General features: G+C 39.7%; 1 long non-coding RNA gene across 1 annotated transcript; it reads left to right on the top strand.

The window, feature by feature from the left end:
- Positions 1 to 250: 250 nt before the first annotated feature.
- LOC127136307 (uncharacterized) lies at positions 251 to 2,137 on the top strand. The gene is made up of 2 exons (XR_007808672.1): positions 251 to 821; positions 1,789 to 2,137. It is a non-coding gene; the product is annotated as an uncharacterized LOC127136307 (long non-coding RNA).
- The last annotated feature ends 8,455 nt before the right edge of the window (positions 2,138 to 10,592 follow it).

The following is a 10,592-nucleotide window of genomic DNA, read 5'->3' as shown; positions in this document are numbered from 1 at the left end:
AGTGTAATTTTTGCAATTTTCAACAGAATGGTAAAAATGAAATGGTAAATTGGTTAAAACCAATTAAGGGTAAAATGGGAATTTTTAAATTTTTGTAGGGGTATGGGATTAATTGTAGGGGTACAAGGTAAAATTTTCGTGGATGAGGGGTGCAAGCAGAAGCAGCGCAGGGCCCACATTGCCTAGGCCCATTCTGGTTGATAGTGGACTCAGGGGGTGTAGTTGAATTTGATGGTGCAGAGAGCAACACGAATGGGACTAAGGCAAAGGAAAAGCCTAACCGGGATCTCATGCTATCAGCTAAATGCAAAGACGTTCAACCTTCAAATTCAAAATCCCTAATGTAACGAGCTTGTGGCCTTCAGCCGATTACCATTCGCCCCTTCGACCTTCAACCTTCAACCTTCAATCGAATCCTCCAAAGACACTAGCAACCTGCAATCAAACCTTCAAAAGCATTCTCAACCTTCAATGGAATCCTCCAAACGCACTCTCAACCTTCCTGCGAACACAATTACGATAACCGCTTCCCAAGATCGTGCTTCAAGATGCCATGGAAACCTTCGGTCGTACTCAGAATCGCTTCCTGCAAATTGCATTGTATTCGCTTCGAATTCAACAATCGTGGAATCACATGGAAGATTAGGCACAACGGAATCCAAAGCTTAGGTTGATCTTGATAATCACTTCTGAATCGCAGACTTGATAAGAACGATGAAGGAGAATTTATTCCGAAGGAAATTGCATCAATAACTTACGTGAGGTTTTCATATTACATAGCGAAATCCGATGCGGTTTCGACGATGTTAGCGGCTTCGTAGGTAACGCTACTCTACTCTGCCCCATTCTTCTTCTCCTTCTTCACTAGCTTATATGAAATCTCTGCTACAACTATGCGTTGTTGTGGTGCTCTTCTTCTGCCTGAGTTGAATTGTTGCTCTTGCGTGCGTGTAAGCGGATAGAGGGTTTGGGAGATGCAGGGAGTTTCAGCTCCTGTTGTCTCAAAGCTTCATTGTGAAGCTCTGAGCAACAATGGAGAAAAGGAGAGCTTTGGGGTGAGGGAGAAGCTTTCAGTGAGAGAGAGTGAATGGAGATTGAGTTTTTTTGTGAATTGGTTCCTCCTGACTGAATTGTGATGGTGGTATTTATAAGCTCTCAAATTCTGTTAGAAACTCAATCGAAATTAGGATAAAATGCAAAGAAATTTGGAAGTTAGTTATGGAGTTAGTTGTTAATGTTGAGTTGATAATGAGGAAGTTAGTTACTTAGGGAGTTACGATGAACTTTGTCAGTGATTATTATTTTCTGCTATGATGTTATTTGAATTAGCTTAGGTTAGTTTCACTACTATTGCTTGCTTGGGTTGAAATTAGTCATGTTGGCATTGTAGCTATAACTAGTAGAAAAGTTATGGAAATATTACATTGTTACATTCTGTTAAAACTTGCTTGTTGAAATGTACTGAATCCAATAGTCACTTATCAATTCATTGCTAAAATCTATTAGGTTGTTGTTAGATATTTGAATTGGCTTTTTCATTTGGAAATGAATGAAGTTAATGTCAGTTGAGTTTAGTAAAAAGATTTCTGAATGTGACTTAAACAGTTTGAAGTCAGTTAGCTTATTAGAACAATTAGGATTTTGTTATGAATTCAGTTAGTGGTTATGGATGGATAATGCCATGCACAAAAATGATGATGCTTCCTTGCTAGTTATTGCTATGTATAAATGACAATGCTATTTGAGGTTGATGAATTTTTGTCTGACTGCTTAGTGTACATGTTGTAGGGCTGACTATGGGATTTGGATCATGATTCAAGAATTCTTGGAGTAGAGCTATAATGAAAGTCAAGGCGATGACTTCAAGAAACATGGCTCACCTATGAATGAAGCAAACTTGGGATTGAAGCCATAAGGAAATATGGACAAATGAACAAACATAGTGAACATTTAGGATTAGGCTTATGGTTTTATGTAATTGTTTTTATGCAAATTCCTTTGTCGCTTTATAATGGTTTGAACTTAGCAATGTAAATGGTGATGATTTGAATGGAAAATTGAGTGATGTTTGTAATTGTGATAAATTAAAATCTGTAAATGGTTTGCATAGTATTGAAAAATTATTTGGAAAATGAAATGGTAATGATTTGTAAATGGTTTTGGAATTTGGCTTATAAGTAGTTTATATACCCGAAACTTGGAATTGGACAAGGTTAAAAATGGAGCAATGTTGAAATATAGCATGACTAGGAAAAAAAGAGAATGGATTAATGTGTATGGAAAAATTGGATTGCAAATGACTAAAAAAAATGAAAGAAAATCATGTAAAATCAAATGAACCAATGATCTTGATGCAATGCATAGAAACAAGTACTAGGGGATAAAAATGGTGAGTTGACTTTGGTAAACTAGTTGACCAAAAAGTCAACAGTTAACCAAAAGTCAACTCATCATTTTGGCCAACCTATGTAACCTCTGCAATAATCTTGGACATTTGTGATGAAAAAAACATGATATGATTGAAGTGAGGTATTGGATGGATTGAAATGGTCAAGAATGCAATTTGATTAAGAACTTTGACTGACTATCCAATGAACCAATGTAATCTCTTGATGAACCAAAGACGCAAGGTCTTGAATATAACTTAAACAAACCAATGCACCAATGACCAAATGAATGGTGATGCCTCAGACGAAACTTAGGGTTAGAAGCATCCATAAGCAATGATGTCCCAAATTAGGGTTTGAAACAATCACAAGGTGAAAAAGTCAAGCCAACAAGGCAGACAAGAACCAAGACTTCCTGATTAGGGTTTCATGGTGCACGCCATCCCTTTAAGGCCTTCAAACCAAGCACGAGGCTCTATAGACAAGTTCCCAACACATGGGTCACCAATTAGGGTTTAGATGATCAAACCAAGGCCCAAGAAGCAATCACAAGGTCCTATAATGGAAACACCAAGAATTAGGGTTTGATACCCAGAAGTGTAACACCCCGATAAAAAATAAGATAATTATTTAAAATAAGTTAATAATATATTTATTAATTTAATTAAATGATTGGATTATTATTATTGGAATTATTGTTATTGGAATAATAAGTTGGAAAATATATAAATAGTTCCATTTGGTAAAAAGGGTTTTTTCACGTGAAAACTAGAGAAGCGACAGAAGTGAGAAAGAGGCAAAGAGGAAGAGCAAGAGAACGAGGGTTGAAGGAAGGAAAAGCTTGAAGCTCAGAGATTTGCCGGATTAACTCAGGTAAGGGGGGTTTATCGTCGTTTAATGGGTATTATGGGTTAACATGTAATGGGTAGTGATAACCATTGAATCGACTCTGATTAGAATGATGCATGCTGAAATTGGTGAATATATGAATGAATGTTGCGTAAAAATTGGAATGTGGAAGGTTGGATCTGAGAATCTCGTAGCAGAGAAAACCATAGCAGATCTGGAATTCTGGTTTCTGGTCATACGCGTATGGCACTAGGCAATACGTGTATGAGATGGTCTGGTACGCGTATGGCACTAGGCAATACGCGTATGGATGAAGAAGATGATGATTTTAACGTAGTTTTGTCTCTGTTGGTACGCGTATGAGGATGTGGTACGCGTAGCATACGCGTATGAGGCAGGCAATACGCGTATGAGATTGGCTGAGAAATGGGCCATACGCGTATGGGACTAGGCAATACGCGTATGGGCAGAATTGTGATTTTTCTGTGCTGTGGTTGTGCAGTTTTTGGTTGTTCAGCTGAGTAATGTAATTTTAGCTGATGTATGATATAGTAGGGATCGTTTCCCGTTGTTTTGAACAGTGTAGGTATTAGTAGAGTGTGCTAATACTGTGATTATTAATTAGCATGATATGATATGATTCTGTGATAAACATGCTGATGATGTATGATGGTATGCATAATAATGTGAATGTATCTGTTATGTATGCAATTGTGAATGGACTGTTTATGGCTTAGAGTGTGAGCATATGTCTATTTTGAATTGTTGTTGATGTTTGCATGCTATGTGATTTGGCATGTATATTATGGCCTTTATGGTGGTAGCTAATTCCCATGGTGAGGAATTAGTGAGTGAGTATTGTGGATTGCTGTTGATGTTTGCATGCTAGGTGATTAGTGTGCATATCATAGCCCTTGGGGTGGTAGCTAATTCCCATGGTGAGGAATTAGTGAGTGAGTCACTAGGTCTCAAATGAGTGGGACTAGTGAGCTTGGTAGCCGTATCTGGATTTGATCGGTGAGGTTGAACTATATGTTCACGAATAATCGGTACCGCATGCATGGAGTCTCATTGCATAATATATGTATGGCGTATAATATGAATGGATGTATTCCAATATTATACGTGTGTTTTGTGTTGAGTTGAGTATGATGATGATTACTAGTTGATGTTACCGTTGTTGAATGTGTGATATGATTAGGGTGATGAAATGTGTTAATTTACTTAGCATTACATGATATTTTATAATGCTTATTATATCGACTGAGGAACTCACCCTTACAACTATGTTTCAGGTAACGAGCAGTGATTGAGTAGAAGCTAGTGATTGGAGTCTAGTGTAGTTCCTTAGTGGGTCATGCTCTGGTAGATGTAACATCGGGACGGGATGTTTTACCTTGTTTTCATTTTTGGTTGTTGAACAACTTTACATGTGATGTGTTACATGTTTGAATGTTGATTAGATTTCTATCCGCTGCGAATTATGCAAAGGTTTATTTTGATGAATAAATGGACATGACAGGATATTTTGATGATTGGTGTGAAGTGTCAAGTGTGACACCCTTAATTGCATATCTACTCTGATTTATGTTTTGTTGATTTATTTCAATATTGGGGTATTTTAGAAGGGTGTTACAATTAGTGGTATCAGAGCATAGTCGGTCGAGTCGAGTCGTAATTATTCTGTTTCCCTGTACGTGATAGGTGTTGTGTAACCCTATCAGTACTTATTGTTTTAACTTGTTGGGTTTTCAGAATTGAGATGGCTGGAAGGGGTAGAGATGATGCTGCGATTGCTGAGGCTCTGGGTATGCTAGCTGGAGTACTTGGAGGAAATCCGAATGTTGTGGGACTGGGAGCTGCTCGTCAACTGAGTGAGTTCCAGAAGAACAATCCTCCAATGTTTAAGGGAGCATACGATCCAGATGGTGCTCAGAAGTGGTTGAAGGAGATCGAGAGGATCTTCCGAGTGACTGAGTGTGCCGATAACCAGAAGGTCAGGTTCGGTACGCATATGCTGTCAGAGGAAGCAGATGATTGGTGGGTTGCTACCCGCACTGAGTTGGAAGCTGCTGGGAGTGCTGAGATCACTTGGGCGGTGTTCAGAGAGAGATTCCTGAGGAAGTACTTTCCAGAGGATGTCAGAGGAAAGAAAGAGATAGAGTTCTTAGAATTGAAGCAGGGCAACCGGTCTGTTACTGAGTATGCTGCTAAGTTCACAGAGCTGTCGAAGTATTACACTCCCTATAACGAGGCTACTGGGGAATTTTCGAAATGTGTGAAGTTTGAAAACGGGTTACGTCCCGAGATCAAGAAGGCTATTGGGTATCAGCGGATTAGAGTGTTTTCTGACTTGGTTGACTGTTGCAGGATTTTTGAACAGGATACCAAGGCCAGAGCGGAGAGCTATCAGCAAAGGGTTGATAGGAAAGGCAAGAATCAGAATGATCGTGGGAAACCGTATGCAGCTGGCAAAGGTTTCCAGAGACAGAGTGGGATGAAGAGGCCTAGTGGGGGAGACTCCAGTGCCCCTGCTAAGTGTTATAGATGTGGTCAGGCGGGACATCGTATCCATGAGTGTACCAGTAATGAGAAGAAGTGTTTTAAGTGTGGAAAAGGTGGTCACTTGGCTGCAGAGTGCCGGTTGAAGACTGTGACTTGTTTCAACTGTGGAGAGGTGGGTCATATCAGTCCACAGTGTCCTAAGCCGAAGAGAGAGAACCAGTCGGGGGGCAAGGTCTTTGCTTTATCGGGTTCTGAGACTTCTGCAGATGATCGTTTGATCCGAGGTACGTGTTATATTAATGGCTTTCCTCTTGTAGCTATTATTGACACAGGTGCGACTCATTCCTTTATATCTTTGGATTGTGCTGTGAAACTTAGATTAGAGATATCTGAGATGCATGGAAGTATGGTGATTGATACTCCTGCGAAGGGTTCAGTGACTACTACTTCAGTTTGTTTAAATTGTCCTTTGAGTATTTTTGGTAGAGACTTTGGGATGGACCTAGTGTGTCTTCCACTAGTGCAGATTGATGTTATCCTGGGTATGAACTGGTTGGTGTTTAACCGAGTGTATATCAACTGTTTTGATAAGACTGTGATTTTTCCTGAGATTGAGGAAGGAAAGAGTTTGTTTCTATCAGCAAGGCAGGTGAATGAGGCAGTAGTAGATGGAGCAGAGTTGTTTATGCTGTTAGCGACTTTGGAGGCTAAAGATAAACTGGCGATTTATGATCTAGCCGTGGTGTGTGATTTTCCTGATGTGTTTCCTGAAGAAGTGAATGAATTACCGCCAGAGCGTGAAGTTGAGTTCTCGATTGATTTAGTGCCTGGTACTAGGCCGATATCGATGGCTCCGTACCGTATGTCTGCTGTTGAGTTAACTGAATTGAAGAGTCAGCTGGAAGATCTGTTGAATAAGAAATTTATTCGTCCGAGTGTGTCACCGTGGGGTGCACCAGTGTTATTGGTTAAAAAGAAAGAAGGTATTATGAGGTTGTGTGTGGACTACAGGCAACTGAATAAAGTGACGATCAAGAATCGGTATCCTTTGCCGAGGATTGATGATTTGATGGATCAGTTGGTTGGTGCGAGTGTGTTCAGCAAAATAGATTTGAGATCGGGTTATCATCAGATACGTGTGAAAACTGAGGATATTCAGAAGACTGCTTTCAGAACAAGGTATGGACATTATGAGTATTCTGTAATGCCTTTTGGTGTGACTAATGCGCCTGGGGTATTTATGGAGTATATGAATAGGATTTTCCATCCGTACCTAGACAAGTTTGTTGTGGTGTTTATTGACGATATTTTGGTGTATTCGAAATCTGAAGAAGAGCATGCTGAACATTTGAGAGTGGTTTTAGGAGTTCTACGAGAAAAGAAGTTATTTGCTAAATTGTCCAAGTGTGAATTTTGGTTAGAAGAGGTTAGTTTTCTTGGTCATGTGATTTCCAGAGGTGGTGTTGCTGTTGATCCTTCTAAGATAGAAGCGGTATCTAAGTGGGAAGCTCCGAAGTCAGTTTCTGAGATAAGGAGTTTTCTTGGACTTGCAGGTTATTATAGGAAATTCATTGAGGGATTTTCTAAGTTGGCGTTACCATTGACGATGTTGACTAGAAAGGGGAAAGCGTTTGTTTGGGACTCAAAGTGTGAAGAAGGTTTCCAAGAGTTAAAGAGGAGGTTAACTACTGCTCCTATTCTGATATTACCAAGTCCGTCGGAACCATTTGAGGTTTACTGTGATGCTTCATTGTTGGGTTTGGGTGGTGTTTTGATGCAGAATAAGCAGGTTGTAGCTTATGCTTTGAGACAACTAAAGGTTCATGAGAGGAACTATCCGACACACGATTTAGAGTTGGCAGTTGTGGTATTTGTTCTGAAGTTATGGAGGCATTACTTGTACGGGTCAAGATTTGAGGTTTTCAGTGATCATAAAAGTTTAAAGTATTTGTTTGATCAGAAAGAGCTGAATATGAGACAGAGGAGATGGTTAGAGTTTCTGAAGGATTATGACTTTGGTTTGAATTACCATCCGGGTAAAGCAAACGTAGTGGCTGATGCATTGAGTCGGAAATCATTGCATATGTCTATGTTAATGGTTAAGGAATTGGATTTAATTGAGCAGTTTAGAGACTTGAGTTTGGTGTGTGAGAGTACTCACAATAGTGTTAAGTTGGGGATGTTGAAGTTAACGAGTGGTATTCTGGATGAGATTAGAGAGGGTCAGAAATCCGATGTGCTTTTGGTTGATAAGTTGACTCTAGTGAATCAAGGTCAAGGTGGTGAATTCAGAGTTGATGAGAATGGTGTTTTGAAATTTGGTAATCGGGTGTGTATTCCGGATGTTACCGAACTGAAGAAGAGTATTCTTGAGGAAGGACACCGTAGTGGCCTGAGTATTCATCCTGGAGCTACGAAGATGTATCATGATTTGAAAAAGTTATTTTGGTGGCCGGGAATGAAAAGAGAAATTGCGAGTTTTGTTTATTCTTGTTTGACTTGTCAGAAGTCAAAGATTGAGCATCAGAAGCCGTCTGGGCTAATGCAACCGTTGGTTATTCCAGAGTGGAAGTGGGATAGTATCAGTATGGATTTTGTTTCTGGTTTACCGAGGACAATTAAGAACTTTGAAGCTATTTGGGTGATTGTTGACAGATTGACAAAATCGGCTCATTTCATTCCGATCAGAATGGATTATTTGTTAGAGAGATTAGCTGAATTGTATATTGAGAAAATTGTAAGTTTGCATGGTATTCCGTCGAGTATTGTTTCGGACAGAGATCCTAGATTTACATCGAAGTTCTGGGAAGGTTTGTAGAGGGCTTTAGGAACTAAGCTGAGATTGAGTTCTGCATATCATCCGCAGACTGATGGTCAGACTGAGAGGACGATTCAGTCACTGGAGGATCTTTTGAGGGCTTGTGTTTTGGAAAAGGGAGGTGCTTGGGATTGTTATTTACCTTTGATTGAGTTTACCTACAACAATAGTTTTCATTCGAGCATTGGTATGGCACCGTTTGAAGCTTTGTATGGTAGGAGATGTCGGACACCTTTATGTTGGTATGAGTCCGGTGAGAGTGTTGTGGTTGGACCGGAGATTGTTCAACAAACTACGGAAAAGATTAAGATGATTCAGGAGAAGATGAGGATTGCTCAGAGTCGTCAGAAGAGTTATCACGACAAGAGGAGGAAGTCACTTGAGTTTCAAGAGGGAGATCATGTGTTTCTTCGTGTTACTCCGATAACTGGGGTTGGTCGAGCTTTGAAGTCGAAGAAGTTGACACCTCGATTTATTGGTCCTTATCAGATTTTGGAGAGGATAGGGGAGGTAGCCTATCGTATCGCTTTACCGTCGTCACTTGCGAATTTGCATGAGGTTTTTCATGTGTCTCAGTTGAGGAGGTACATTCCTGATCCGTCGCATGTGGTCCAAGTAGATGATGTACAGGTGAGAGATAACCTGACTGTTGAAACATCACCTATGAGGATCGAGGATCGAGAGTTGAAGCAGTTGCGGGGTAAAGAGATTGTTTTAGTAAAGGTAGCTTGGGGAGGACCAGCAGGTGGCAATATGACTTGGGAACTTGAGAGTCAGATGAAGGAGTCTTATCCTGAGTTATTCACTTGAGGTATGTTTTCGAGGACGAAAACTCTTTTAGTGGGGGAGAGTTGTAACACCCCGATAAAAAATAAGATAATTATTTAAAATAAGTTAATAATATATTTATTAATTTAATTAAATGATTGGATTATTATTATTGGAATTATTGTTATTGGAATAATAAGTTGGAAAATATATAAATAGTTCCATTTGGTAAAAAGGGTTTTTTTACGTGAAAACCAGAGAAGCGACAGAAGTGAGAAAGAGGCAAAGAGGAAGAGCAAGAGAACGAGGGTTGAAGGAAGGAAAAGCTTGAAGCTCAGAGATTTGCCGGATTAACTCAGGTAAGGGGAGTTTATCGTCGTTTAATGGGTATTATGGGTTAACATGTAATGGGTAGTGATAACCATTGAATCGACTCTGATTAGAATGATGCATGCTGAAATTGGTGAATATATGAATGAATGTTGCGTAAAAATTGGAATGTGGAAGGTTGGATCTGAGAATCTCGTAGCAGAGAAAACCATAGCAGATCTGGAATTCCTGTTTCTGGTCATACGCGTATGGCACTAGGCAATACGCGTATGAGATGGTCTGGTACGCGTATGGCACTAGGCAATACGCGTATGGATGAAGAAGAAGATGATTTTAACGTAGTTTTGTCTCTGTTGGTACGCGTATGAGGATGTGGTACGCGTAGCATACGCGTATGAGGCAGGCAATACGCGTATGGGATTGGCTGAGAAATGGGCCATACGCGTATGGGACTAGGCAATACGCGTATGGGCAGAATTGTGATTTTTCTGTGCTGTGGTTGTGCAGTTTTTGGTTGTTCAGCTGAGTAATGTAATTTTAGCTGATGTATGATATAGTAGGGATCGTTTCCCGTTGTTTTGAACAGTGTAGGTATTAGTAGAGTGTGCTAATACTGTGATTATTAATTAGCATGATATGATATGATTCTGTGATAAACATGCTGATGATGTATGATGGTATGCATAATAATGTGAATGTATCTGTTATGTATGCAATTGTGAATGGACTGTTTATGGCTTAGAGTGTGAGCATATGTCTATTTTGAATTGTTGTTGATGTTTGCATGCTATGTGATTTGGCATGTATATTATGGCCTTTATGGTGGTAGCTAATTCCCATGGTGAGGAATTAGTGAGTGAGTATTGTGGATTGTTGTTGATGTTTGCATGCTAGGTGATTAGCGTGCATATCATAGCCCTTGGGGTGGTAGCTAA

The sequence above is a fragment of the Lathyrus oleraceus genome, chromosome 1 (genome assembly GCF_024323335.1).
Source record: "Lathyrus oleraceus cultivar Zhongwan6 chromosome 1, CAAS_Psat_ZW6_1.0, whole genome shotgun sequence".
In the NCBI taxonomy this organism is placed as follows: Eukaryota; Viridiplantae; Streptophyta; class Magnoliopsida; order Fabales; family Fabaceae; genus Lathyrus; species Lathyrus oleraceus.
This window is presented reverse-complemented; position numbering and strand designations above follow the sequence as displayed.